Source organism: Periplaneta americana, chromosome 4, assembly GCF_040183065.1.
Source record: "Periplaneta americana isolate PAMFEO1 chromosome 4, P.americana_PAMFEO1_priV1, whole genome shotgun sequence".
Taxonomy (NCBI): Eukaryota; Metazoa; Arthropoda; class Insecta; order Blattodea; family Blattidae; genus Periplaneta; species Periplaneta americana.
The window spans coordinates 161,630,706-161,644,681 of NC_091120.1; positions in this window are offsets into that span (position 1 = coordinate 161,630,706).

The window sequence follows — 13,976 nt, forward strand, 5'->3', positions numbered from 1 at the left end:
GGGTACTTCAGACCTCGCACGATGTTTTCCAGAGACACACTCCTGCTGTTGGTGAAGCTACTTCCGCAGGTTGGGCATTGCCGAAATTTGTTTTTACAGGATTTGCAGGCGCTGTGCCCATTGTTACAAAGACAGGTCGGAGGGATCAAGTAGTGTTGGCAAACATGGCACAGTAGCTCCTTCAGAAGATCGTCGTGCAGGGTATCCATGTCTTGAAGATTCCGTTCTGCAAATTAAATATGATTCAAAATAAATTCCAAAACGCAGATCAGTTATTCAACTGACATTTTGACATTATGTAATCATAATGAGCAGCGTTTGATACTCAAAAATACGGACGCATACTATTTGGGAGAATGAAACGCATATTAAACATTACACAGGTTTTTTAAAATGGATTTGAGGGAGGTGGGGCAGCTCATTTAAATCCAATTTTAATCCACTTTATTTATTACAGAAGAAACTATTTAAAATGTCTTCATAAACCTATTGATTTTTCATCTCAAAAATTATTTTTAGACTTTAATGTACTTAACATAAGACGAATTTATTATATTGTATTAATAAAATTCATACATAAAAATCGAAATAATTTTGAATTGTATTCTCATAGTTATGAAACAAAAGGTATGAATTCTTTAAGATTGTTTGAACCAAAATGCAACACTGTTATAGTATTTAATCATAGTAGTAATTTAGGCCCAAGAATATAGGATAACAAATTTATATTTAAATATCCTATCAATTCTAATAGTTCTAGTAGTATTACATTTAAAAAGTTATGTATGGATTTTATAAAAATTGAAAAATTGTAAATTTAAATTTATATATTCTAATTGCATAGTAGACATAAGACAAATTTTATTGTATACTTATTAATTTCAATTCAGGAATCCGTCCCTGAGCACGAGTTCTACTCTTTCAGGGGCGAGCTAAAGTTTTTCTGTATATATTATATTTTATCTTTCAATTAGTAGCAAAATAAATAAATAAATAAATAAATGATAGACACTGGATTAATCTTGCTCAGGATAGCGACCGATGGCGGGCTTATGTGAGGGCGGCAGTGAACCTCCGGGTTCCTTAAAAGCCAGTATGTATACGGGGTTGTTTCCGACCTCTGATAACGAATTTGAATGACATGTGCGTCAGAATTCACACAATAGCTGAACTGTGGCGCGAGGTGACAGACCAGTAGTGAGTGATTTCATAGTCAGAGTGCACGGCGACTCACAGGAGAAATTCCCAAGAAAATCGAGTCTTTTTGGGAGTGGTACATAACAACCCTTTCCGATGTCAAGTACAGTTAAGTGAAAATAAAAGAAGCCTGCAATAAACGAGGTTTCGTTATTTCTGTGTACTTAATAAGATTGGTAAAGCTCGAATTAATTAATTTGTATCATCTCGTGATGTGCGGCGACTTGTGACGGGAGGTGGATTTGCTTGCTTTTTCCACTCTGGAATTAATCGCCAGTCTTATTAGGTATACACAAAATGCCTTTCTTAGAAATAACGAAACCACGTGTTTTGCAGGCTCCTATGATTTTCACGTAACTGTACTTGGCACTGGAAAGGGTTGTTACGTTCCCATCCCAAAAAGGGTCGATTTTCTTGGGCATTGCTACTGTGATACACCGTGCACTCTGATTATGAAATCACTCACTACTGGTCTGTCACCTCTCGCCGCAATTCAGCTGTCGGTGTGATTCCTGGCGCACATAACGTCATTCAAATTCGTTATCAGAACTCGGAAAAAAACTCTGTATTGTATTAATTATACGAGTACAATGATCAGTTCATTTTGGCTCAGTACCGTGAATATACGGAATATTTTGCCAGAAAATGGCACAGAATTATCATGTATATAATGGGGGTTTTGATGTGAATAAGATTAAAAAATATAAAGGATGATTTAGGGGGGGAATCGTAAATATTTTAGGTGTAGTAGTATGGATTATTCTGAATAAAAAATTCATGCAAATATGTATCCAATTTTCAATGGCTGTGGAAATACAGATGTTTGAATGTTATGCATAATGCTTACAAATGTTACGAAGAAACGATAAATGACTATACACTATTGACTAAGAAAAAATAGCACGTCTCACATTTGAGATCGTCTGAGGACACCACTGTTCATAATGGATGTAGAGAAACAGCTGTTTGTAGTTAATTGGTCAGTACAGATCCTATGCGCGCGCAAGTCTCAAACAGATGACAGGCACTCAGAACTTTGAATAACATGTGACTACAGCTGTGTTCTTATACTGTTAGGCCACGTGTATTGATCACCAAGGTCCCCAGACTTTACTCCTGTCGATTTTTATCTGTAGTGATGGATGAAATACGAAGTGTAGCCTACATAAATAAAGTAAACACAAAGGACGAACTGGTCGCTGAAGGTATGCAGAGTTGTCTAAAGGCGTACGCATCCCACTGACAACGATGTAAAAATGCTGACTCATTTATTTTATTATACTTGTTGATAATTATTACAATTTATATATTTTCTTCTATAGTAACAACTGCTCTTTTTCGTGCTTCAATAACATTTTACATAATTCATTATTATTATTATTAATATTATTATTATTATTATTATTATTGCATCATCAAGAACTACAATATAGTAATAATAATAATAATAATAATAATAATAATAATAATAATAATAATAATAATAATAATAATTTATTTTGCATACATTAGTCATAGTCTTTTGTTATTTCTTATATAATTGCAATCCAATTTGGGAGTACGAAGGTAAAAAATAAAATATTTTTAACGATTGAGTACAACTGCTCTAAAACAACACGATCTCAGAAGAGCAACACTTACTATTGCTAACAGAGAGGAAACGTGCATTGAAACCGGTGGTGGAATTTTTTAATCATTATATTGAATTGTCGAAATGTATTCACACCATGCAAATAAACAATAAATGTAATTATTATGTAATTTATCTTTCCTCTTTGCCACTTGTGACTCTTGTAATGCGTAATATTCATATAGCTGTATCACCATACCCATTGCAAATTAGACTCGTGCAGCCATGGAAGAAATCTGCGACGTGCATATTTCATTCCAAGTAGACTTAGGTCTATAAATGATATCTTATTTAATTAAACTTACCTGAATATAGTGTTGAATATGAATTACAACGCAACAGAACTGGATTATGTATTGATATTGCTTGTTTAGTCGACTGTCCGAAGAAAGGTCTGAACCTCACAAGTGATACCAACAAGGCACCACTTATGTGGCAACTAGGCCAGGAGATAATGAGATAGGGAGGCCAGTTCCTTTCCCCCTCCACTGCATACATCGCCGACTAGCTACTATTACACTAGTCAGACTTCAGATGCATACACACAATAGTTCTTCCTTTGACACATATCGTCAAGTGAGATGTATCGCCTGATTAAGATGTGCATATCAGCCAGAATCTCAATTAGAGTATGTATTGATATAAATATTAATTAATATAGTCCAAGCTCACACAACTTAACAGTTTCGGTACCAACTTTCTAGCTCTAGTGATCACTGATCATTGTCAGTAAACATACAGTACCTTTTCTGTACAGTACGTCGAATCTAACAAGCAAACATTCTGATGAGGGCAGATAAAAAAGTTATTTTTTTTTCTTTCACCGTGTATGTAATGTCAAAAGTCGTGCTTATGCAAATTTTGGCCACAAGTTCGCAATTACGAGGGCTGTAAAAAAATAAGTTCGCCAGAGGCCGTTAACAGAAAGAAAACACAATTTCATTGGAAGAATTTATTGGAACAGACACAACAATTCTTTACTTATTTCACAACATATTCCCCACCGGAATTGAGACATTTGTCTCATTATGGGATCGACAGGCAGGTGCAGACGGCTGTCAAACGCTGGTTCCGATTCCAGGTGGCTGACTTCTACGACACAAGGATACAAAAATTGATCCCATGGTATGACAAATGTCTCAATTCCAGTGGGGAATATGTTAACAAAAGCGCAACAATTGCTGTATCTGTTTCAATAAATATTTCTATGCAATTGTGCTTTTTTCTGTAGACGGCCCCAGGGATAATTACTTTCTGGACGGTCTCGTAATTGCGGTCGAGTGGTCAAAATTTGTATAAGATTTCTTTTGACATTAACATGGTGGATGAAAAAAAAATAGCTTTTATTATCTACCGCCATCAGAATGTTTGCTTGTAAGCTTAGTGGTCTCAACTCGTCCTAGTATTACAATTTCTATTTTGACTAGTGTACTTGTGTCTTGTGTTCCAATTCAGTACTCAATATTCCCTTGCCGCGGCACTTCTGTCTTGTGATTGGCTGAATATTCGCTTTCATGCAAGCTTATATTAATTTTACATTGTTAAAATTGCGAACAGTAAACGGTCGAATTTAATGGAACAGTTCCTAGCTTTCATGTGAACGTTATGTTTACATTTAAGTGTATAATGTGTACGAGGTTTCACAGTCACAGAATCTGAACTTGTACTGAAGGATCAACTAAGCGCATCGTGAGTTCATTGAACATTCTGTCCAGCAGCGATGCATTGTACCCAACATGCAAGGTCCGATGGCGGCGAAACGCGAAACAACGCTTGAGAAACCATCAAAATATTGTGTAAAGGCTGGTTCACAATAAACCGGGAATGGAAACGACAACGAGAACGAGAACGGAAATATTGTTAAAATAAATGTATTTAGATGTGAGCATTCACAATTAACGAGAAGTTTCCCGGAGTCCGGGAACGGGAACGTGAAATTTAATTTTGAATGCTCACATTTAAATACATTTATTTTAACAATATTTCCGTTCTCTTTCTCGTTGTCGTTTCCGTTCCCGGTTTATTGTGGACCAGCCTTTACCTTCTGGTACTGTGTTCGTTTAACATAATATTAATGGAACACCTCTACTTTTTATATCAACAAATTTTGTATGACCTTAACAAAAATATCAAATATATGTTTTGTTATAATTCCGTTGTTGACTTTATGATATAATATCATAGAGTGAAAGTCTTTATATTACATATTTTACAGTTTGTCTATTAATTGTTTAATTTCAATACAAATGTTATAGACTACAATTTTATAAGTTACCTTAGGCCTACCTGTGGAAGCAGGACCAATGTCAGCTGTGCCTTGTTTCGACCGTTACTTACAATCACTGCTACACGAAAGCATTTTTTATAGCTCGACAAACGCATTCTCGCTGTAGTGTGCAACGGAACTAAAGCTGCATCTACACAGTTCCATATTCCAATCGCTTACGCGTGCAATCTGGGAAGAATATTGAAAGAATCAATTAAGATGCATAAAGATTTTGTGTCTACATGGTGCGACGTTTTGAAAGTGGTCTTCACTGCGTAAATATATTAATTAATATTAAATATCAATCTTGCATTCATTGCTTTAAAGTTGAAAGGAAAATGTAACCGTGTAGTTGCAGCTTAATGTATTCATGATCATCAATTTAAGGGGAAACAGTTGACGACAACGACTAAACAAAAGAAGGACCATGCGATAAATTGATAGCGATAAATCTAGCTGCAGAAATTATCGCAAAGTCTGACTGTGATTGGTTGGAATTCAAAATTTCATTACACTTCATTGGTCGAAAATGCAATGACGTAGTCCATTAAATAAAAACTCACATCACTTAAATACGTAAACAATACAAACATTAATCACTGATTACAGATACGGAATGTAATATAGTTTATATAAATACAGGGACATCATTTTATTTTTACTAACATTTCTATTATTAACCTGCCTGTACTTTGTATTAACGGTTGAGAACCGGAAACACCGTTTGCTACCCCCTTCCACGACTGGAGTTCGATGATACTGGCGTAAAATACAAACAGATCACTTTACTAAGTATAAGAGGGAAGAAAAGTAGTTCATCCATTTACGTAAACTAGGAAATATCGCGATTTTGAGTTTGATAATTTTCATTACGTTTTTCTTTACTCAAAATACAGTACTGTAATAACAATAAGTGTTTTTACTCACGAACTAAGCTATCCATTCGAACGTATTCATTATGTAGTGTACATTATACTCTACAGCACATTAGCGTACAATGTAGAGAATGAAGTTACATTGAAAAATAATCATAATATGGATATTTAAACGCAATTTTGAAAATGGTGGCCGTTCATTTCGATACAGGCTTCAGTTCTTTTGTACATATTATCGCACTATAGACTATTGTACCTAATTCCAATTCTTCCTACTAGTAACTCATGTTGAAATAATTCTGTACCTATTCTATAAAAGAGTATCTTAAGTACTGTAAATTCAATCTTCACTTCCGCCCGATCCAAAAAGATAAAATTACTCAGGCATCCTATCTACTGTCCGTCCAAGTGGTATTGTCGCAGGGTCGTAGAAAGGAGGGACAGTGACAGTTAATTACTTAACGAGGCCCTTTTGTTTGTTATTTTAAACAGTTCTATAATATTACGTAGACGTCTAATTCCTAACAGAAATTAATATTTCCAGAAAAGAGCTAAGACAGTCCAGCCACTAGCCTTTACAGAGGAACGAGCAGAAGCGGGTGGGGGAAACCGGGATGCGACGTAGGCAAACGGACGACAGTACCTGTGCGAGAATATGATTCAATATTGAAAGCGAGCATATTTCTGGAACGTACTATACTCACTAACTCAGTACTGTTTGTGATTACTATGACCGTAAGGCGACTTTTACTGTATACGCTTAATTCTGTGAGGAGAACAGTTGGAAGTTTACTAGTAGAGGTAGTGGGAGTAAAGTACATTAAAAAACTCAGGTACAATTAAAATTGAAGTAAAAATAAAATTATGTCCCCTGTACAAAGTGATTCACATTATACAAACAAAACTCACATACAACCATATCAAGTTAATGATTTATACAACAATATTGCCCATGACTTTTCATTATAATATACAAAATTGTGGGCTTTTCAAGTGAAGGCTCGTAGTATGTTTTTATAATGTCTTTAATTTTTAACCTAAATTAAGTATTTTAATATTCACTTTTAATATTGTATAAACATTTCCACTCTACTATATTACAGTCAAGTGCCACAAAAATGAGGTTACCATTGCAAATTATATGTATCTGATGATGTCACAATAGTGATTTATCGGCAGATCTCAGACCTCTCGTGACATTACTAGAGATAAAATTTAAATATAATTATGTAGTAGCTCTCATATTCCAGTCTTGTATAATTTGATGATGCAGATTGTGGAACTATCTTAAAATGAACTTTACTCGAGATTCGAATGAAGGAAACAAACTGATGTAATCGACATTCAAGTAATAAAATCATGTCAAAACTTACTTTGAAATTTACTTATTGATCATGAAGTGAAATTTACTTCAAATTGAATGACACGTACCTGAAGAAGAAGTAAGAATAAAAATTGATGTCTGTCGCTATGGAAATTATTCCCTTCTTGCTGTAAATGACGAAGATACTTTCAGGGAACTAGAACTCCGTACTACTCTTTTGCAGTATGATGAAAGCCGTTGTACGTATATTAATCAGTCTTGTAAATACCAATTTGCAAAGCGTCGCAAATGATCCCAGGTACAGCTCTTCTTTCATCTCTTTTAATGCTCCAGAGTCTACTGAGAATTCAAAGCTTGTTACATATCCGAGATAAGACGTGTCTTCAAATTACACAAGACAATGTTAACAGAATGCGATGAATAACTTACATTGAAAGGTCCAAGATAAGAGATGTCATGTGACTCTACTGCTGACAGAGTCTGTTTCAATAAAACACCCAGGGTTGTGTCCGAATGTAGGGTATGTCAAACACTTACGTCTTTTACGTCTTCCATCAGTCAGACAGGCTAGCTGTTTGTGACGGTCCCCACAGTAGGTTTTCACCTGACAACGAAGAGATATCCACTCTTCGAAACGTTGTGCTACAATTTTTTAAAATTAGCAATGGAAAAAGTTCAAACAACTCAACCATTGAACTATTCACCGTTGCTCTCCCCCCTCCCTTTCATTCAGATCAGTTACGTCTTCTGTTTGACAATGGGCTCAGGCGGCATAATAAATAAATAAATAAGTAAATAAATAAATAGTTACATAAATATTATCGGAGGAAAAGGATGTCTCTGCTCTGATTCCCTCACCTTGATCGATGGACAAGAAATATCTTGCATCAAATCGGATGAAGTTATAAGATATCTTGGCATTACTTTTAATGATGAAATAAAATTTAATGCGGCGCAACTAATTGAAAAACTGACAAAAAAATCTTAATCAGCTGGTCACTTCACCCTTACTCATGCCTGACCAAAAGATAAATATATTAAATCAATATATCTGGCCTCAGTTGGTTTACCCCTTCCAATGTGCTCCTTTAAAATATCTTAAAGTGAAATTTCTATCTGATATTGACAAATTAATTCGCAGCGCTGTTAAGGAAATAATTAACATTCCCACTGACACCCCGGATGCTATGTTGTATGCACCAAGAAGATTGCGAGGTTTAGGAGTATTTAAAGCCCAGTGGGAAGCTTACCTTCAGCACTTAAATATTTGTCAAAGACTTTTACACGTTGACAACCCTCATGTAGCAGCCACTCGAAATCTTCCAAACGAAATTGAACATTGCATCAAACAATTACCAATTACCTACGATTGCTCTGAACGTATTTCTTCTCAAAAACTAAGAAAAGCATTGCGTGAAGATTCTTTTCATCAATGGAGCAAATTGAAAAGTAAAGGTTTGGGAGTTGTTTTCTATTCTCACTGGAAGAAAGGTAATTCGTGGATCTCAACCAAAAAGGGACTTTCGAGCGGTCAGTGGACGCAAGCCATTAAGATGAACTGTAATACAATACCTGTACGTACTCTCCCTGGTAGAAATCTTGACTCAACCCGTTGCAGAAGATGCGACGAGCAAGAAACGCTTCCTCACGTCTTGGGTTTCTGCCGTCATGGAGAATTGCTCCGAATCAACAGACATAACACGGTTCGTTCTCTCATCGCAGCTTCAATCCGTCAGAATGCTTCCTATGAGGTTTATGAGGAGGTTGGTTGCGTCTCTTCTGATGGCTCTACTAGACGGGCTGATATCATCATAATTGATCGGCAGAAGGATAAGGGTGTCATTCTTGATCCCACAATCCGTTTTGAGATGCATGAGCAACAGCCACAAGAGGTGTGTCATATATGAGCCTTGTTGTCAGCATCTTGGAGCACAATACCACATTACACATTGGACAGTTTTTGGGCTCATGTTCGGTGCCCGTGGCACGATCCCACGTGAAACTTTAAATAAACTTAAACAATATAAAATTTCTGATGCAACGATTGATGCCATAGGATCTCACGTGTTAAAATCATCCTTAGCTATAATTACTAATCATTTGTACCCAACAAAATTTTTATTGTAAATGATTTCCTACGTTTTCTTATCTTAATGTTTTTTTCTTTTTCTTTCCAAGTGTCACAAAATTATTTTGTTTACTTATTATTCTTTATGAATTGATTAGTAGGCCGATTTATCGAACCCTTATTTAGGGCGGCTTTTGTTTCTACAAATTATCTATCTTATGAAATGTCGAAATTGTTTAGCATTAATTGCATTCTACATATCCTGAAACATGAAAATCCTTATTTCCATATCGCTAGCAGGAATAGTTTAGGATATGAAATTTCATATTTAGTCTATCTCTAGTTATGACCATTACATACGCGTATGTAATCAAATGAAGTATAATTGAAGGTGAATTTTGGTATAAGTTTACAATACAGAATTTTTAATCTATATTGGATCCTTTTTATTGAGGACACAAGGATGTAAACAATGGAAGGTGTAGGAAATAATTTAGCATAACATAATTACTAAAATCCATATTAATATACATTTTGATGCTTATTATTAATTTCTTCTAGTCTGTACACAAATTCACATCATAGCCCTCTTTCACGAAAGTACAAATTACTAGAGAAAAGTTAGAAATCTACATATTTACAAATTTTGTGTTTCACAAAGCCTACTGTTATAAATTTATAAGTGAAATAGAATATAACAGGTTCCAGGTCATGATATTACAAATTCAATCGTCATTTGTCTACAATATTACAAATTTTATGTTACAAATTTACATATTTTGCAACAAATTCTTACTTTACTCTTGACTCGTGTAAATAGATGAATTGGAGGATATATTATTTTAGATTCTTAAATTGGCTGATGTGTGTTTTTGTAAAAAAAAAATACATCTATTACTCTTCTGGTAATGAAAGAATTAATGTTTAGTGGATTTTAACCAGAAATTCAGGATGAGAAACTTGCACTGCTACTAAATGATACTGAAACCGGATTCACCCTGTGTATGAGTTATTACACTCTTGGAAAATATATGTTAAGCTATAAAGATAATATACAAATATATACAGGGTGTAAACGATATAAACAACCAAAATAAATAGTGTGTGATAAGAGCATAAATTACAGAACAAAAAACTCTAATAAAATTGTTCAGTAATTTTTGTGGTTTCCATACAAAAAATGTTATCTGTGAATCTAATGTTTTTGGAAATGATAGTAGACCGTCATTATTTACTTCGGTCCGCCACGTACATTGGAACTGTGGTTTACAAATCAGGGTACTCTGTCGTTTCTCTATCGTGGTGGTGTTAGCGTATGTTGGACGGAAAGTCATTGGCAATGATGTTCACATTTACTCGAACAGTAAATAATAGATTACTATCAATCCTAAAAAAACATAACATTTTAGGAATTAAAAACAAAATTAGAAGGAAAAAAAAACAAAATTTCACTACACATCATGTTTAGTACACCGAGATATACACTCTGTATAATTTTGGAAGTTTATATTATCATTTACATCCTGTATATAAAGAAGATCAATTTACATTACATAATAATGTACTGATATATTACAAGGCAATAGGAGATTTATAAGTGACATACAAAGAATCTATAGCTATTCTTATTACTAGATATAATTTATTTAGTTGTGGTGTTCTTGTTAACATTCTACTATGTTTTGCAGTCATGGTTATTGATTGCGTTATTAATTTCAACAATTATTTTTAGAAAATACATGATGGATCTTATATAAACCAAATCTTATTATATAAATCACTCATAGCTTACATTTTATAAAACACTGTTACAATTACTGGAATATTTTTTTATATTTTGTGAAACATAATAATCCGTGGCGCTACAGCCCGTGAAGGGCCCAAACCGACCAGCCGGTTGCTGGCCTCGCGCCCACATGCCGAAGCAGAGATGGACGATCTTCCAACCAGAATGGAGATATCGTGTGGTAAGCACGATAATCCCCCCAGCCGTTATAGCTGGCTTTCGCAACCGGATTTCGCTACCTACCGTAGCTCCCCAAGTGCATCACGATGCTGGGTGGGCACCGGTCGCACACACTGACCGAAATTTCATGAGAAAATTTCTTTCCCCATGAGGACTCAAACCAGCGCGCATTCCGTAACGCGAGTCCTAGGCATGAAGCCTTAGACTACGACGCCACTGCGCGGGACATTTGTGAAACATATTTTACCGTAATTTGTGGCTATAGAATGTACTTCCTGTAAATTTGTATATTTGTAATTCGTACTATAGTGAAATAGGCCCCTGGAATTCAATAATGTTCTCCATATTTCAATAACTTCTCAAATCAGGGTAAAGTTCTCAAATATTGGCAGAGTTCATCTGGGAAATAAAATGCATCCAGCACGATTACTAACATACTGAGGTACTCGTCTGAATTAACATGTGGAAGGTTCGAAATACATTAGCATCAAAGTTTCGAATATGTTATAGTGAGGTTGATTTTTCCATCGGTTTTGAATTGTTTTAATTCGTTGTCACGAAGACAGAGGCATTTGCTAGATTTGATTAAATCTTCAAAACTCTCAGTGTAGCTACCGATCGACTGATATTTTGTAAGATCTTTCGAATTCTTTCTGTTATGGAAAGTGTAAGTAACTTTGAAACCGAAAGCCTTGTTCCTCGTACCAATAACCATTGCGGCAAAGTACCATTTATCTTTCTCTCTGCGTATATTGTCCAAGAAAGCTTCTCCAAGAGAGAAAGTTATACCCACAGTGTCTTTACTAGCTGATGGTTTTTCACGCTTTAGCAAGAGAGGTATTCCATGACCATCTTTTATATGGTTTTTAAGTTTGTCCCAAGTTCCTACCCAGCTACATTTATATAAGCCTTTGAATTTATTTTTTAAGGGACATTCGTGTATTCCCTTCGCACAGACTTGCTCATGTTCTAGAATCAGTGCGTGGGATAAGACCTCATTGCAGCCATCTTCTTTGTTGTGACAGGGGTAATGCATGCCTCGGACGATGTTCTCCAGTGCCAGACTTCTATTCTTTATGAATTTGTTTCTGCAGGTGGGACATTCCTTTACTTGTTTTATGCAGCAGTTGCAGATGCTGTGTCCATTTTTACACATCAAAATGGGAGGTTCGAAGTATCGGAAGCATACAGGGCACTCGAGTTCGATGAGAAGATTGCTTCGGAGCGTATTCATGTCTTCAGTCTTCTGTTCTGAAAATTAAATTTGATTGAGAACTGAAATAACCGTTTTTTCAGTTACTTAGGTTGTAAATTATTAACATAGTGACCTTTGTATTCAAGAAAGGCAACTGGCCGTTATTTTATTGTAGTCTGATGGAAAGATTCCACCACTACTTTCAAGCCGAGAAACATCTCATTTTTAAGACAGAGGGAGCGGTATAGGATGTTTCAGAACTGTGTTCACTGTATGTTGATATGAATAATTAAACTTTATAAATGCCCACGCCAGAAGCTGTGTTTAATATAAGTACATAAATTTTATAAATGATCATGCAATCATCAAGGTAAGTGTAAAATAAAATAATCAGTTAACTGCAAATAAATGTATAGAGTAGGGGAGAAGTGGGTACAGTGAGACAGGGAGAACAGTGAGACATATTTTATTAGATGGTAAATTTTGATGTTGAAATGTTTGTAACAGTGGAGTTGTATGTTGCATGAGTAAAGTAACAGTATTTTCATACTCGATTTGATTCTAGTTATAAAGGTGAGTGATGAAAAAATAATTCGTAATTTTTCACTCTAGAAGTAAAATTTTGGCTTGTGTGTTAATGAAGGTTATATTGGATATACAAATTAAATAGAAATATGAATGTTTTGTTACCTAACACTATGGTATTTGATGTTATATTTTTGCAAAATTTCGTCTTTCTTGTTTTGATTTTGAGGTGATGGCGCCATTTTTAAACGAACTATGCGTAAAGGGAACAGTGAGACATGCCATTGAAGGGTACACTGAGACGTGTGACTGTTCCCATTTACCAATGATTTGCAAAAATAAACTATAATTATGTTACATTTACCGGTAACTAACATTAAAAATGAACAGACTAGTAACCAATTTAGGAACTATAGCTTAAAATAATGGATACATTATATTTTAATGGTTTCTTAAATAAAAAAAATTATTCACAAAATTAAAAAAATATATATTAAAAATAATAAAGAATTAAATGAAATTCTTATAATTATAAGCTTTGTTGTCACCAAAAATTCGTTAAATTTTTTAGCAAAAGTTTGAAAAGTCATGGAAAATTCACTTTTCCAAATGTTCCAGATGTTTCAATGGTTTCGAAGTCAGACATCAAAATGATTCTAAATAAGTCTACAGAACATGGCAAGATAAAGAGACAGCAAGCTTTCTTTTCTTTTGAAATAAATGTAAATCATTTCAATGTCCATTAATAGACACTAGTGTCTCACTGTACCCTCCTGAATGGGAACAGTGAGACATTTGCATTTTGTTTGACAAACACGCATTGTATATTATGTCCTTTATCTATTAACATTTCTGTTTATGTATTATTGTACTCCATGTTTTAATGTATATTTCTATTGCACTTGATTTTAAAAATACTTGAAATTTCAC